At 40.6% G+C, this 16,043-nt stretch overlaps 1 protein-coding gene across 3 annotated transcripts in view; it reads right to left on the bottom strand.

The window, feature by feature from the left end:
• The window catches only part of ATP8A2 (ATPase phospholipid transporting 8A2), a 572,378-nt gene that overhangs the window by 447,806 nt on the left and 108,529 nt on the right, over window positions 1–16,043 (bottom strand). The window lies entirely within an intron of this gene.

Genomic DNA, 16,043 nt, shown 5'->3' with positions numbered 1-16,043 from the left:
CAGTCCAGTGTCCCCCTGAATGCCCACCACAGACATTTACCCAGCCACACCTGAGCAAACTCCACTCCTTCCACATACCCTTTATTTGGCCACCTCTGTCCATGCTTTGCTTCCACCTGGAACGGCCTCTCCACAGCTAAGCTATCCTTCCCATTGTACACTCCATCCTTATGTCTTCCTTCAAGCATGGTCAAATCCACAAAAACTCTTCTTCCTCCAAGCCCACAGTATGGTGTTTATGCTGCATTATATAGCATCTGCTTGGCTTTAAATTGTATATATGTAGGTATCCCCAGAATAGATTCTGAGAACAGTAAAAATGTTTACTTCACCTTTGGATGTTCCTAGCTCATAGCACATAGCCAATAATCAATGAATGATGAAATAATCCAAAGGCATAAACTGAGAACCTGAAGGAGGAAAATGAACCTCACCTCCTCCAGCTGCTCAAAGGCATAACTATAAAAGTGCCTTCCTGACTCCGAGCTCCCCTTCTGAAGGCATGCCCCTGAACCAACTCCTCACTGACATGTATTCCGGCAAGGTTATCTAGCAGGTTTCAAATACACCGCCAATTAGAAGCACCAACATAAAAGAGCTCAGGAGACAGAATACTAGAGGCATTCGTACTGCTGCAAGCCCTAACAGCAACCAGTCCTGGAATGACAACTCAAAAACCCAAAGCTGACAACCCCAAAACTACAGCAGCTTGCGGTCACTGGCTGGAGCAGGAAATTGCCCCATGTGCCATTTAGTGCCACTTCCCTCGGAGAGGATCATCGCCATGGTACAACAGCCTGGGGTTTCCGAATATGCAATGATTTCGAGTCATCCTTACAGGCTGACCTATTTTTAGCCACCTTCTGCTTACAGTATTAAATATACATAACAAATTATATGACAACCACTTTTAAAACAGTTCAAACTTAAAGAATATGATACTTGAAGAAATATCACTGAAATAGCAAGAAAATTTGTTTACATGGAGTCCCAGCTCTTCTACATAACCCACGGATAATGAGATGTCACGGTAAAATTCGTCCAGGCAGCCTGAACTAGCTGGCACTAAGTTCATTAAAGAGTAGGGAAAGCATGTGCATGATAGCCCATGGCACCAAGTTTTCCTGACTGCAGTGTGCAGGACAGAGTCAGACAGAATGCCATGCCTCCCTTCACCTCAGCCCTGACCAGTGAAATAAAGCAACCAGCACTGGACAATGCAGGAAGTATGAAAATCCACATACTTGAAGACTTGAGAAAGCATCTTATAAGACAGTTTGACTATAACATTTGAACCCAAAACTCAAACTGTATGAAAGAGACACACACAAGCACAGTTGGCGTATGGCCCCACCTGTGTGTGAGCATTTCCCTCTAGAGTTAAATACTAAGTGTGCTTAAGGGGACCTGATGTGTCTGGAGGCCATGAAGATAAAAGTTTGGGGAAGAAGGAGATCCTGTTTTATGGGGAACTGATCAGCATGGCAACGGCAAATGTAGCCCAGCACCGAACCGGAAAACAGATCTGGCAGAAGGCGGCACACAGGACCCAGGCACACAGACCCACTTTCCCATGGGGAACGAGGCCGGCATTGAGCCTAGACTCCTTTAAGGCTTGCTTTGGCTCAAACTTCCTCACCCTGAGTTAAGACTGTGGATGTTTAATGTATATCTCTGAAGCAACTCCCTAAAGTCTGGGCTAAGCCGTGCCAAGGACAAAATGTAACCAAATCAATTGTTTTTATCGTTCCCTTGCATTTGCAACACTTTTTTTCTTTGTTATCTGTAAGAAGTAATCACTTAAAGTAAACCTAAGTATAATGAATGACCTTCTTTGATGTAATGCAACTGGAAAGCAATAAAAGCCTGTCCAGGCAAGGGTCAAAGCACTCTCTCTGCCAGAGAGTGGCCATGCCATCCCTTTTCTCCACAGGACTTCTGCAGTCCATGTGAATTTGTTTGTCGCATCCACCACACACAGACCCCACTGGCCAGAGTCTGCATCACTGTTTATGTCAGAAAACCAAGACAAAAAGGTAAGGTGGGGGAGGGAAAGCATACTAACTTTTACTCTTAGTTAAACTAGGAAAATGAGTCTAAAATATTTGCATCCTAAAATAGAATCAACATAATGAATAAATTCAGAGAAAATGGCATTCATCTGGGAGATGGCTGCTGTACAGCATTAAAATTGTGGCCTTAATATACAGCCCTTATGTGTCCTGTTATAGAATTAAACACATAAAACTACAGCTGAAGGCAGCTCCCATCAAAATCACTGTACCAGAAGAGTTTATTTACGGCAGTGTTTCTCAAACTTAAAGATGCATATGAATCTCCTAGGGTTCTTGTTAAAATGTACTGTATTCATCAGGGTTCTTCCAAGAAACAGAACAAACAGGAGAGTGTGTGTATGTGTGTGTGTGTGTGTGAATGTGAGCATACACACACACACACACACACACACACACACACATACATATACGCAGGGAGAGAGGTTTAAGGAACTGGCTCACAAAATAGTGGAGAAGTCCAAAATGTGTAGGGTTGGCTGGCAGGCTGGAGACCCAAGGGAAAATCTGATGCCTTTCAAGTCCGAGGCCATCTGCTGGCAGAATTCTTCCTTGCCCAAGGAGGTCAGACTTTGTCTTACCCAGGCCGTCAGCTGACTGGACAAGGCCCACCCACAACATGGAGGGTAATCTGCTTTACGCAAAGTCCATGAATTTTAATGTTAATATCACCACCACCACCCCCACACACAAAAAAAACCACTTTCACAGGAACATCTGGAATTACATTAGATCGAATATCTGGGCACCAAGACCCAGCCAAGATGACACAAAATTAACCATTTCATGTATATTCTGAATCCATGGGTCTGGAGTGGTCCTGAGATTCTGTATTTCTAATGATTTCCCAAATGAGGCCAGTGCTAGTATAAGTACTACACTTTGAGTGGCAATTACCCTTGGGGAGATAAATCTGTTCGAATCTATTTGAAGCTGATCCAGCTAAAAACTGTAAGATATCAAAGGCAGGGACACATTTACCATCCACTGTACCAGGAAAAAGAATGTCTATAGGTGAAATGACCAAATGAAGGTGCTTCCCAGAAGAAAAATTTGTTTCCCCAGGTGAATTAGTCACCCCCAAAAGATTCCCACTCACACTGCACATGTCAGCATCCCTGCCAGGTGCTGCTCACAGCAAGGACAGGCAGGGGCTACATGCAAATCCAGGCATTTAGCAAGTCTTAGAACCCAGAAAAGGGGGAGAAATGACCAGAAAAAAATAAACGTTTCCTGTGGTTCACTCAATTTCCCCTACACAACTGCTAGCCCGATGTTTCCTGAAACTGGGTAACGTGAAGAACGACCAGGGACTAGTCCAAAAATCCACCCATCCATTCATCCATTAACAAATATTTACTGAGCCCACTCTATATACCAGGCATGGTGTTAGGTACTACAGGGGACCAACGGGTCAAAAACACACACCCGTCAGGGAATTACATTCTATAGCAGAGATTAAACTTTTAAAAGTGCATAGCAGGAAAGATGGTGGTGAGTACTGTGTAGGAAAAGAGATCAGGGAAGGAGGTGCAGGGGCCCACCGGTGGGGGCTGGGGGAAGGGGTGTTACTTCAATGGCGTGATCTGGGAAGAGTTCGCTAAGAAGGTGCTGGGTGAGTGAAGCCTTGGAGGAGGTGAAGCAGCAGGAACGTGCTGCATGAATACACAGGGGAAGACCTTTGGAGAGAGGGAAGAGCAAGGGCAAAAACACTGAGGGGGGAGCTCCTGTTGTTCCTCCTGCTGGAGGAGCACTGCGGGGGCCAGTGTGGGAGGAACCGCGTGGAGAAGTATGAAGAGAGACCACAGGGACCAACGTGAGCCTTGCAGCTCATGGTCACACACTGGCCTTTTTCTCTTCGAGAGATGGGAAGCCTCGGAAAGATTCCAAGAAGACAAGATCTGGCAACAATAGCATTGTGTGCAAAGCGTCCCCTGGGGAACCTGACTCAGGACAGGGGAGGTAATTTGGTTCTGTGTATGTGGATGGGTTCCTCTTGGTAACTGTTAGAAACTGGCAAGTGTGGGAAATCATCCGCTAGAAAGAAGGGCCTGGGGCTACCTGCCTGTCGCAGGTCACAATGCACTACAGAAGTCTGGTCCCCACAGTGAAGCACAAAGCAAGAGCCCAGAGGTGAGGCTTGTGTTTCCCCAGCTGTGAGAAAAACCGAAGTTGACAGCCATTCTCCAAAGACAACTCTAAAAGGCAATAGTTGCTCAGAGTGTCGCTTCCCCTTAAAACAAACCGCTTAACATTCACTTAATATTAAGCTATAACCTATATTAAGCTATAAACTTGCTTAATATTCACCTTCAAAATGTGAGCAGTAAATCCACACTGAGGTGTAGATAGCCAAAAGCAATCATTACTGTTTTTATTGTCCTGCCTTTACATGGATAGTATGTTTCTCGTATCTGTCTAGTGGACAGTAGGTATTCGACACTGATGGAAAGAGTGGAAGTCCCTTTTAAAACTCTAAACAAGAGCTGACTGTGTGAGCTGAACCAGTGCTCCATGACCACGTTCTGGAAACCTTCCATTCTACCAGGTCCCATAAAATGCCTTTCACCTTCCTCCTCTCAAACTATTCCCTCAGCAGGGAGTCCTGGATTATTGGAGGGAGAAGACAAGGAGATCACAGCCTGTCCTAAGAAGGTTTTGCATGTCTTCATAAAAATTCACTCATCCATAAAAAGTGCACTAAAACTAACTCACAGAAGAACAAGAGCAAGCGAGACGACTGAATGCGAAGGCCTCCCCCAGTGGGTCCTCCCATTGAAAACGATGTCCCATGCCACCACCGTACACACAGGAGTCACCCACCAGGACGTGCCAATGGACAGCAAAGCCTGTGCCCCACAACCTGGCGTAGACTCCTGATGCTGTGCCAGCCATCCGTCCCAAATTACATTCTGGAAATCCCTCAAATACAAAAATTCCTGCTGACAAACAGGGCCTGTCAATATTAAAACATGACTACCTCACTAGAAATGTTCACTTCATTTTACTAAGCTACTGAAATTTCACCAGTTACAATTAAAGGTTTAGTAAGCTCACACTGACACTTTTATTTTCAACACTTTTTCTATTTCTTAGTTTACAGCTGCAAAAAAAAAAAAAAACAACAAAAAACTGTTGGACACTGACTCATCTCATAGCCTGTTCCCGGAATGAAGTAATAGGACCCAGACTGGGTACTATTAGCACTGTAATTCTTTACAGTATCTTATTATGGCTCACATAGTCTTTTCAGCCAATTCTTTTTTTTTCTATAGGGGTACGAAGTCTTTTTTTAAATATATTTTATTGATTATGCTGTTACAGCTGTCCCCTTTTTTTCTCTCCTTTACTTCCCTCTGCCCTGCACTCCCCTTCCATCAGCATTTCCCCTCCTTAGTTCATGTCCATGGGTCATACATGTAAGTTCTTTGACTTTCCATTTCCTATACTGTTCTTAACCTCCTCATACCTATTTTGTACCTACCAATTATGCTTCTTATTCCCTGTACCTTCTCTCCCATTCTCTCCCTCCCCCTCCCCATTGATAATCCTCCCTGTGATCTCCATTTTTGTGATTCTGTTCCTGTTCTAGTTGTTCATTTTGTTTGTTTTGGTTTTTATTTTTTTAGGTTCAGTTGTTGATAGTTGTGAGTTTGTTGTCATTTTACTGTTCATAGTTTTGATCATCTTCTTTTTCTTAAATAAGTCCTTTTAACATATCATATAACAAGGGCTTGGTTATGATGAACTCCTTTAACTTGACCTTATCTGGGAAGCATTTTATCTGCCCTTCTATTCTAAATGATAGTTTTGCTGGACAGAGTCGTCTTGGATGTAGGTCCTTGCCTTTCATGACTTGTAATACTTCTTTCCAAGCCCTTCTTGCCTGCAAAGTTTCTTTTGAGAAATCAGCTGATAGTTTTACAGGAACTCCTCTGTAGGTAACTGTCTCCTTTTCTCTTGCTGCTTTTAAGATTATCTCCTTATCTTTCATCTTGGGTAATGTAAGTATGATGTGGCTTGGTGTGTGCTTCCTTGGGTCCAACTTCTTTGGGACTCTCTGAGCTTCCTGGACTTCTGGAAGTCCATTTCCTTTGCCAAATTGGGGAAGTTCTCCTTCATGATTTTTTCAAACAAGTTTTCCATTTCTTGCTCTTCCTCTTCTCCTTCTGGCACCCCTATGATTTGGATATTGGAACATTTAAAGTTGTACAGGAGGTTTCTGAGCCTCACCTCATTTTTTTGTATTCTTGTTTCTTCGTTCTGTTCTGGTTGAATGTTTATTTCTTCCTTCTGGTCCAAATTGTTGATTTGAGTCCCAGTTTCTGTCCCTTCACTGTTGGTTCCTATGTATTTTTTTATTTCACTTTGCATAGCCTTTACTTCTTCCTCTTTTTTTTGCGACCATACCCAACCATTTCTGTAAGCATCCTAATTACCAGTGTTTTGAACTCTGCATCTGATATGCTGGCTATCTCTTCATCACTTAGTTCTATTTTTTGACCTTTGATCTGTTCTTTTATTTGGGCCATATTTTTTTTTTGTCTTGGCACACCTGTTACATAGTAAGGGGCGGAGCCTTAGGTATTCACCAGGGTGGGGCAAATGTGGCACTATATGTAGGGAAGGAGTCAGAGAGGGAACAGTGGTGCTTGCTTGGCTCTCAGCTGGCTTTCAGTCACTTCCCACACTGCCCACAAGCAAACTGGGCCCCTCTGGTGCTGATTTCCAGGTGGGTGTGTTTGTGTATGTTCTGGGACCCTGTGGGTCTCTCCAACAAACTCTCCTGTGTGGCTGGGAGTTTCTCTTGCCACTGCAACCTCCACAGGATTTTACAGCCAAAGGTTTTAAGGCTTTATTTCCCCACGCTGGAACCCTGGGTTGCACTACCTGCCTTGCTCTCCAGTTGTTCCTCCGAGTTTATCCCCACGCAAATGTGGGACCACCAAGTCTGCCAGCCACTGACTCACCACTCATCCTCTCCACCCCAGCTGCCCTCCTCTGCCCCTCCTACCAGTCTAAATGAATGTTTTGTCTTTAACTCCTTGGTTGTCAGACTTTCATACAGTCCAATTTTCTGGCAGTTCTGGTAATTTTTTGCTTTTAAATTTGTTTTCATCCTTCCTTTGGTTGTGTAAGGAGGCAAAGTATGTCTACCCACTCCTCCAGCTTGGCCGGAAGTCTTCACCTTATTCTTTATAATACACATACAATGTGAAAAGTGCATTGAGTTTTAATCAACTTATAAATAAAGCTTTGAAAGTAAATCCATAAATTAGACTCTCTGTAATTCCTATTAAGTAGTGTCAGTGTTCTATCATATTTCTAAATCTTTTTTTTCAACTTAATGAGTCAGCTCACTAAGACATGAAGCAGTTTATTTTACACAGAAATGTGGGCTGAGAAATAGAAAACAGAGAGCAGACAACATTTTGAGCACCGAGCATGCTGCCAGGCAAATCCCTCATTGTGCACGACTCTTAGATAAGTAGTTCCAAATGTGAGACAGTGGATGCTTACGGCTAATACCTTTAAAGGTGGCATCACTGAAAAGTATGTTTTTAGTCTATTGCTTTCCAAAAACCCTTGTGAACTTTATGATAAAAATCAAGTGAAAAAGAGTTGTGAGACTCAGTTTTGCACTGCAAAGCTCAATGGATCATTTTCAATGAGACTCTCTATCATCAATAAAAAGGAACAACAAATATTCATTATGAAAATATCTGGCCTTACGGCAAATGAGTACAGAAGGGGTCAGAATTGAGGCCTGAGTCTACCATGGCCCCCAAAGAAAAGCAAAACAGGTCAAAGTCTATTGTATTAATTATAATGTCTCTGGTCCTTCACTCAGAATTCAATATATTCTTTCCAAACACAGGAAATGAACTCTATCAAAAGTTAAGTTTGAAGGTTGTCCCAGGTGCCGACATGCTGCAAGTCTAGAAAGGTGTGACAGGACTCTCTGAAATCACGTACCAAAATAGAAGTGCCTAAATCCATCCTGCTCATACTTGGTAAGCCTCTGCTCTCAGTCAAGGAGACAGTTGTATCACTGGTTGCAAGAGGAAGTCGCTGTAACTAGCCTAAAAGGTCACCTCCCACACAGGCAGAGTCCAGGAACTGTAACAGTGAGTGAGATCTATATGGGGTGCTAGACTGAAGCAGACAAAGTGGGAGATAAGCAGGAGGCACAGAGAGGCATAGACCGAGTTCACTAGTGTAAGATACGCAAAAAATATAAAGCAAGGCTGTCAGTTCTTAGTGTTACAAAGAGTCAAAACCCAAGGCAAGCTGTATCATTTTACTTTTGTGAATTCCTCACATAATTGCCAGACTTTATATTCAAATGTTTAATTTTAATCAAAATCGTTTTTAGGCTTTGTGTACTTTCCAAGATGCATTTTAAATAAAGTGAACACACCCATGTAGTTGTCTACTTGGAATTTAACACAAGGAACATAACCTTTGTGGCTACGGTTCTAAGGGGCACCTAGCTTCTGGCTTCCAGGTATAAAATGCACACACATTTATCACTTCTGCCTACTCAGGCACCACTTAAACAGTGGAAAGAAATGTGAAAATATACAGCCACTTTTTAAAAATTGGAATAGAATCATGAGCCAAGAAGAATTTTCCCTTGAAATAGGCTACTTTGTCCTTTTTTGTCTACATGCCTCCAAAATACCTTCTGATCATGACCCACTGCAAGAGAGGAGCCTACAGGGGATCTGTAGCCTGAGGGAGGGCTCCTGGCCACGTTCAAGGCAAGAACAATTGGGTTCCACTTTAAGAGCTGTTTTCTGGGAACACAGGTCAATCTCTTTTTGAGAAAGTAACTCAGTTCTAATAAGGGGATCCCTGCGTTAGCCAGGGTTCTCCAGAGAAACAGAACCAATAGCAGATATATGAAGAGACAGAACAAGGTGTATCAGAAATGTACTCACACTATTATACAGTCTGGCAAGTCCCAAAATCTGCAGTCAGCAAGATGGAGACCCAGGAGAGCCAATGGGGTAATTCCAGTCCAAAGGCAAGAAGAAGACAATGTCCCAGCTTTAAGGCTATCAGACAAGAGAAGTTCCCTCTTACTCAGTCTTTTGTTCAACTAGTTAGATGAGGCCACCCAAACTGGAGAGCTCAATCTGCCTTAGTCCATGTATAATTCAAATGTTAATCTCATCCCAAATCACCCTCACGAAAACACCCAGACTAGTGTTTGACCAAATACCTGGGCAGCCCATGGCCCAGTCGGGTTCATGCATAAAATTAACCATCGCCATCACTTATTAGACACAACCGCAGGTGTCAGAGGGGCCTGTGAACAGAAAGGGAGAGGCTTCACCCTGCAAAGCAGAGGAGCTCAGGAGGTGAACACACCAGCAATGGGAGACAGATGAGGCAAAGGTGGAAAACAAAGGGAAGCATTAGATGTCTCCACACAAAGGAGCTGACCCAGGAATCAGGGCTAAGAATGTGGAGAAACTTCACAAGATAAACAACAAAGGGCTAAAATTAGGCAAAGGCTTTTAAAAAACAGCATGGTTCTTTCCTCATAAGCCCCCTTTTCCTAGCTACACAGAACCCTTACATGGCCAGATTGCTGTTCCCACGGCCAGAGATCCAAACATTATTCCCTAAACAACCTCACAGGGATACAGGAAAAACAATCCTCTACACACGCATGGTGGAAAGTCCTTCACCTGAAAGTAAATTTTGTTGTCTGACCCATATTCAGAGCACCCCACTGCTGAGTCTTCTATTCCCCCGCTCTCTCTCCCCCACCCCAGGAAAATGATCAGAAATGTATAGAATATTCCCACTATGAAAGAGATTAAAAAATAAAAACAAAAAAGGAGACTTAAGGAAACAGTGCAGCAAACCTTAAAATATTTTGTAAATGTTAACATCCTCAGAGCTATAAGGTGGTAAATGAATTCATACAAAACAAAAATAAGTTCTGAAAAAAATAGTTTTCAACTTTTCAAGATAAAAATAAGATTCTGTTTTTTAAGAGTAACACAACAAAAGAGCTAGTACTAGGAATTAGAAGAACCATAGACTAAGATAATGCAATCACAGGAGTCAAAAATAAAAGTAAGGAATCTCCAAACAGGCAAAACAGAACAACTAAGATGAAAAAGTAAAAGAAAGGATATCCCAGAGTACCAATATGAGAGTCAGTATCCAACTCTTAATAGAGTTCTACAAAAACTAGAGAAAGAGAACATTTAAAAAGTACATTTAAAAAATTTCCCAGAAGTCTGAGAAATAGGGCTTCTGGTTGAAAGGTTTCACTAAGTACCCAAAACAAGAGACCTATAGCAAATATTTAAAATTATAGAATACCATAATTTAAAAAACACATGCTTGTAAACATAGCTGATTTATAAAGGGAAAAATCAATATGACATTTAATAGCAACATAAACAACTGGAGTTAAGACCATAGACAGTAGGTAGAAGATAGACAGGGGGAGGGCAAGAATAGTATGGGAAATGTAGAAGCTAAAGAACTTATGACACATGGACATGAACTAAAGGGGAGAATGTGGGTGGGAGTGGGTGTGCAGGGTGGAGGGGAGTGAAGGGGGGAAATGGGACAACTGTAATAGCATAATCAATAAAATATATTTTTTAAAAAAGACTTCAGATTTCTATACCTGGCCAAACTACCAGACCCTTACATTTACTTTTAATGTAAACTTTCCAAAGCAAATACTTAGTGCAAGATGTGTATCAATAACACTAGAGACTAATCAATAAAGAGAATACATACACATCCAAAAACAGGGAATCCAACTCAAAAAGGCAGGAAGAAAGTTCTAGGATGGTTGCTTTATACTGTATCTACAAAATAACAGTCTTCCTAGAAAGGAAATCTCTATGGGAGAAAGTAGTACTGTAGAACTGAGTGATTATTCTGAAACATTACTTTTATAATATAGAGATATTGTATAGTATAAGTATATGTAATCTAATGGGAAAAATAAGGATTGATGTATAAAAAACCTGTTCCAATAAAAAATTAAGCAGTAAGAGCAAGTTATACTTGGAAAGAGACAAATATACTACACTTCACTACTTGGCCCTGATATAAATAAGTTAAATTTTCATCTACAAGAGAAATAAGAGAGAGAATTCTAAAACTAATTTAGAAATGTGGTGGAAAACACCAAAATGATTAGAAACTAAGAGTTCAAAGTGGTTGCCTTTGGTGGAACAGAACCAGAATGGAAGAGATGAAGCTGGAGACTACTGATCTTCATAAGCTTCCATGCCATTTACACTTCTCACTACCTACATGTATTATTTTAATATTTATGTGATACTTTAAACAAAAAGTAATAGTATCTAGATATAACTGTCAGGCAACCATCAGTTCTTTTATTTTTAGCTAATTTCAGGAATGGTCATAAATGAGAAGCTGTTTATTGGAACATCAAATCAGGCTAAAGGCCTAATTTATTCTTATATGTACTACTTCCCACCACAAACAGATCTAGTAATCACTCATATCTGATAGAATCCCTACAGTCACTGCCTTCTACCAGCAACAACCAGGCTGTAGGTCAAGAATAAGAAAGGAAAATTCCAGTCTACCCTATGTGAGTCTAACAAGAAGCAAACATTAGCACAGCAGTCAGAGCACAAAACTTTTACACAGTCCTTCCTTTGAGAAGAGCAGCCGGGCTTTCAACACAGGAGTCCCTACCCTATCCCTCAGTCCACAGGAAAAACAAGAATAAACTTCTTCCCACCCAACTGCAAATCACTTTATCCTGAGTATTATTAGCTCTTAAGTTCTCTTGCTTCCTTTAATCCTCTGACAAATTTCCAGAACATCTTTGTTTTCTTTTTATCACGGCACATCCTTTCTCTTCTTCCCAGCCAACAGCCCAAAGGGTCATCTTACTTTTCCCTATTCATGTCTACCCAGCACACAATCTGTAACCCATCCATTCATCTCACCGCTGTGTGTGTGCAAATGTGTGTGTGAGACGGAGAGAGAGAACACACTGGTGGGCGGGTGGCTGGGAACGAACTTCTCTACTCTTACTCGTGGAGCTCTAAATCGGCCACATCAAATACTTATTCTCTTAACCACCTCGATCAGCCTCGGAGGCAGAGCTCACGGCACACCTCAGACTGACAGCACAGTGCCCTCTGCTGGCCAGCCATCATAGCAGCGTTTCCTGCAACGTAAGTCTGACTGCAGTAGCAGGTCTGAGCCGGGTGAAGATCAAGTTCCTCAATAATTTTCTAACACAGGTCCTCAGAGAAGCAATGTTTAAGGAAAACCTTTAAAGCTTTATTTCATTTTAATAATTGGTCCTTGCATATTCATTCATGATAGTCTAATATAAAGACACAAAGCACTGTAGTTCATTCCTAAGTAATCCTAAAATGTCTTCTCATCTTTTTGTTTAATTTATTCATTCTATACCCAGTTAGATGATTTTCTAAAAAATTCTAAATCCAGACTTCGTGGGGCCTGGATAAAATTTGTATACAATACCCATACAATTTGGGGGTCTCACTTTAAGAAAATTACAAAATTATAAAAACAAAAGAGAGCACATAAGTGAACACATTTAAAAATGGGGGAAATCTAACATAATACAATTAATGAAAGCTGAAATATACTACATTGAAACTTGGGAAAAGCATAGTATTTTTACTATCTGGCATTCTATACTTCTTCCCCCTGCCCTCATATTTTTTATTTCATTTGCTTATGTCACTTCTTACATAAAAATTTTGCAATCGTTTTTATAGAAATAGAATGATCATTCTATTTCTATAGCTGTGGTTGATAAGTTATTTTTCATTGACCTCTTGGTAATGTTTCAGCTTTAAAATTCATGAACAGTAATGTAATGTAAATTTTTATGATTATTGTCACATTCAGAGAATGTCCTGTCAAATTTCTTCTATAAATAAAACTTAAAATCTGGAAGGCTGGCTTTTGGCCCCGCACATTTCAAGCACTGTTTCTCCAGCATGACTCACATAGTTCAAGTGTAGTAAGTCACCCTCATATTTCAATACTACTCTACACTCTCATATCACAACCCCATCTCAGGTGACAGTAGGAGCATTTCTGATACTTGCTCTTATTCTGGGGCAGTTAATAATTTATCTCCTTACAAAAATGACTGCTCACCCAAACAAAATGTTATTTCCAAATTTTCCTTATCCAGATTCCTAAGACACCACTACAATGTCATCTAACAGGAGAGAAAGTGTGATAATGGTGGAAGATTGACTGAAAAGAGATAGTGGCCTTAGCCAATCAGGGTTCAGATCTATTTCCTAAGTTATACAAAATCATTAACCAGGTAAACATATTGCAGATGTCCTCCAGGGTGTTGGGATGGGCAGATGTCCTGGAACTTAAGCTCCATCAGCTTTAAGTCAGGCTGGCTCTGTGGCTATATGCATAATCTAATACTCATACAGATAGAGTTATTGTGATGACCTATATACCCTCCCATAATTTTCTCTAAGCTCACATAATCCTACACAGGCATGCACACATATTCATACATATAAATAAAGTTGCCCATGTTCCACACAAATGAGACATTATGCCATTTTCTGAATTTTGCTTTTATCGCTCAACAACTACAAATCTCTGTAAGTCAATGGTATGGCTCTAATTCATTATTTTAATAGCTATATAATATTCCACAATTTATTCAATCATGGTCTTATGAGAAGCAATTACTTTATGTCCAGACTTTTAGAAAACATGCCAGAGTGAAGGTCTACTTTCATACATAATGCTGGTGAGTTTAGTTGTATTAGATTTCACTTCAAAAAGTGGTCCTATTCCAAGCACCTCTAAAGATTAAAGCACCTTTAAAGATTTCCTGTTTCTACTGATGCCCTGTTTCTGTTCCAAGAGGATCATAAATTTTTAATTTTAATAGATAGAAAATTACTCCCCAAAAGCATTTTAGTAGTTCACATTTCTACCAGCCATATATGGGAATATTTTTATATCTATATCCCTGCCAGTAGTAAGTATTAACAGTCTTTTTACAGTACTCAGCCCTAAGTCAAATAATACATTCTGTTTATTTTCATTTCTTTGATTATAACACAATTGAATGTATTTTCATGGATCCATAGGCTTTGCTCCCTTATCAACCCCTTAAATACATGGCTCATTTTCCTCTCAGTGTGTTGGTCTTTTTCAGTGTCCCATTTGTAAGGATTCTTGTCAGTGTTTAACTACTAACCATAATTTATATTAGAAAGTTTTCTGACCATTCATTTGTATATTGAGTGTTTAAAATGATGCTTTAACATGCAAAAAGGTACTGAACAATGTGAATGTTCCAAAAAAATTTGTAGTGCTGTGATTTAGAATTAAGAAATTCTTTTCCATCCTTCCATCACACACATACACGCATGGTTTCTAAGATTCTCTTCATAGATTTTAACAACATCAGTCTATAATTTTTGCAGTAAGAATTCATTTTACATTTGATATAGGATGGAGTTCAATTTTATCTTTCTCCTGACAGATAGCCATATTGTCTAATAAGTGGTACCAGCCAATTGTCCATTCCACTTAACCAAAATATCACTGTGTAATATATTAGCATGTATTCAGTTCCAATTCACAGTAGCTTTTATATGTTCTGACTCTTGGTAAGGTAATGGCTTCCTCAATATTCTTCCTTTCCAAAATTTCAACAACACATACCTTTTTAACCCAAATTCTCAAGGAAAAATATAACACCACACACACACACAAACATGCATGCATGCACAAAGAACATTGAATGAGGGACATTAGCTCCCATGTGTGTTCTGAAATGGTTACTGCAGAGGTGGACATGGCCACTCAATGAAACAGCAAAGGAAATAGCAGAGGCTTCGCCCGAGTGCCTCTGCAGAGCGTTCGAGCGGTGTGCACGGGCGCTTTGGGGCAGAACGCACATTTCCGATGAGGAACTGGTTTCTTGAACTGCTTACGTCATCACTTTAGGAAAATACACCTGTAGTTTTCCTAGAACTTTCTGTACCATGATTAATAACTCCAATTAGTAATAATGCTTTGATAAGTAGAATACATTTGGGGAAATGACCATTATTATGAGCTAGTGGCACAACAGTTGTAGGACTGTGGTAACACATTAAAATAAAAAGTCATAAGACTGACCCACAATATTTATATAATATTTAAGCCAATTCCTCAATCTTGTACATTTTCAATGAAAAGCACACTATATGTCATGTTAAGACAATCCTTTTATATTGACGGTTAATGAGAATGGAATGACAACTGGAAAAAAATTGAAAGACGACATCAACACACATAAATATTTATAAAACAAGCCACAACCTAGCCACAATACTGTGGTTAGGTTTTTCTTTTTTAATGCTCTTAATGAGAAACCAAGTTCTGCTTCTTGTAACAGAAACTCATCTAAAGTCACCTATGGCACTGGGGCATTATTTTCCTTTCAGAACAGAAATTCCAGAGGTAGGTGATCCAGTACTGATGACACAGCTCCACAACTGTCACTGTCCTGGGCATCTTCACTCCATCGACTTGCCACATTGTGTCAAAAAACAGCTGCTCCCTTCAGATTCTTGGCTGTACTCACACAGGAGGAACTGGAGCTCCCCGGAAGTGGAGTGTCTCCAGATACCCTCAGCTCACATCGCCCTGGACAGAACTGCCCCTCACTACCATTTCCAGTTCCAGGCAGTTTTAACTGGGCACAACAGCAACAGAATTGGTGGGTAGTCTCTGTCTTAATGCCTTTTGCTGACAAAAAGCAAACGTCTGAGATATTTCATAGCTTCCTGGTTTTAAATATGGTAGGTTGGCCAGGTGGCACTTGTCCCCAGTGCAAGTCGATATGGGAGTCAGCATGGATTGAGGGTCAGAATGGTACTGAGACTGTCTTATTCATTGATTAGATTAAAATGAGTGAAATTATTCGTGGTCTGT

Source organism: Phyllostomus discolor, chromosome 2, assembly GCF_004126475.2.
Source record: "Phyllostomus discolor isolate MPI-MPIP mPhyDis1 chromosome 2, mPhyDis1.pri.v3, whole genome shotgun sequence".
Taxonomy (NCBI): domain Eukaryota; kingdom Metazoa; phylum Chordata; class Mammalia; order Chiroptera; family Phyllostomidae; genus Phyllostomus; species Phyllostomus discolor.
This window is presented reverse-complemented; position numbering and strand designations above follow the sequence as displayed.